This window comes from Dendropsophus ebraccatus, chromosome 1 (assembly GCF_027789765.1).
Source record: "Dendropsophus ebraccatus isolate aDenEbr1 chromosome 1, aDenEbr1.pat, whole genome shotgun sequence".
Lineage (NCBI taxonomy): Eukaryota > Metazoa > Chordata > Amphibia > Anura > Hylidae > Dendropsophus > Dendropsophus ebraccatus.
The window spans coordinates 89,328,358-89,330,328 of NC_091454.1; positions in this window are offsets into that span (position 1 = coordinate 89,328,358).

A 1,971-nucleotide genomic window follows, 5' to 3' on the forward strand; every position below is an offset into this window, starting at 1 on the left:
ACCCACCCGAGACTATTGGGGAGGGCTGGCTACTATATGTAAGATTATTGTAGGCACTGGCTTCTATATACAAGAGTATTGGGGCTGGCTACTATATAAGAGACTATTTAAAGGCACTATTGGGATGCCTGGCTACTATATCTGGCACTATTAGGGGTGTTGGCTACTATATGGGTTACTATTAGGAGGGCTGGCTACTATGTAGGGCTCTAATAGTAGGTCTGACTAGTATATGTGGGGCACTTTGGGGTGGGGGGGCTACAACATGGGGCACAATTAAGGGATTACCTACTGCTTGAGGGATATAATGGATAACTACCATGTGGGGACAATTACTTTAGGATAGGCAGTGCCAGTAATGCTGCATGCAATCTTCATCAAATATCAATGTTGGCCCGCAACTTTGTCCAATTTTTTAATTTTGGCCCACTGTGGATTTGAGTTTGACACCTCTGATATATAGCATTGCAAGTATATAGAAAACAATAAAGAAGCTATGCTTACCTCACTGTGCTCCCCCAGTGTCCTCCTACAGGTTTCCAGTGTCTTCTATGATACCGCCTATATACTTGCAATGATATACAGTATATAAAATCTCCATGGCATCATCAGTCTGTAGAGGCCGTGTCATGTGACCCCTTACTGCTGCCAATGAAAACAGGAAAAGTTATTATACAAAGTTATATAACTTTATGAAAGAAGTGTAAAAAAAAAAAAATTGTTTTGCCAGAATACCGCTTTAAGAGTACAGTCGCATGGTGCTCTCAAGAACTGAGATTGAAAACCACATGTTCTTTTACCATGGATTTGGGATGCAGTTTGTTTCTAATGCTGGGTTTACAGGGAGCGATAATTCGCCTGACCGTACGATTAACGATTTCGAAGTAACGATTTTTTTTTTTTTATAATGATCAGCGTTTAGATGGAACGATATATCGTACAGAAAATTTGTTTTGCGATCACTTAAGCCTATCTCGCACATAGGTAAAATCGGCGAACAACTGTTTACACGGAAAGATCTGCAATTTTTTTGCGAACGACGATTTAAGAACATGTTGCAAGATCAAAATGAACGATTTCTTGCTTGTCGTTCGATCGTTCGCTGCGTTTACAAGTACGATTATCGTTCGAATTTGATCGTTATCGTGCAAATTCGCACGATAATCGTTCCATGTAAACACAGCATTACAGATGAAATCTCCACAACCAATAATTGCATCACAGATGTGTAGCCATTCCATGTCCGAGCAGGCCGGTGTCAGATCAAGTGCTTTTTATGGGTTATGAAACTGCTCGATGTGAATGTGGCCATGCTAGAGTTGTACTGAGACCTTACATGTAGTATGCCATGCTGACTAGGGTCACACCCAGCACATGGGGTAACTGCAGCAGGTTATCATCTTATGTCAAAACCAGGTGATGGATAAGTGATGGGGAATCTATAGGAGGGACCACTGATTCTTGCTTCATCCACTTCCATGGCTCAGAACACTGACAAAACCAAACAGAAGAGTCCAATGAAGTCACATGACAGTGACAGCCAATCACTGCTGGATTAGGGGGCACACCATGTTGTACATGTCAGTGCAGCCTACTGTCCTTTGCCATCAGCCTTATTAGAGGCAAGTTTCCTCCTAAGATTTTCCTATGAGTACTGTAGCGTCCTGTCTTCCCCACGATCCCTATGACAGTGTGAGGGATAGGAGCAGCAGTCAGTATAAGAGCACACACAAGGAAGCAGGCTGCATGGCCAGCTACATAAAGTCATTTCAGGACGGGGTGTCAATCACCCAGACGGACAGAACAGTTGGCCAATCAGAGGACTCGCATGATGCGGCCGTAAACTTGGCGTCGCTTGGCCTGCGTGCATCTGACGCCCCGCCCCCTGTGAGGGAGCCCCGCCTCAGCTGCGGGCCGTGAAGCGGAAGGTGCGTCCTCTCCCTCCCCGGAGGCCTCGCTGTTTTCAGCAGA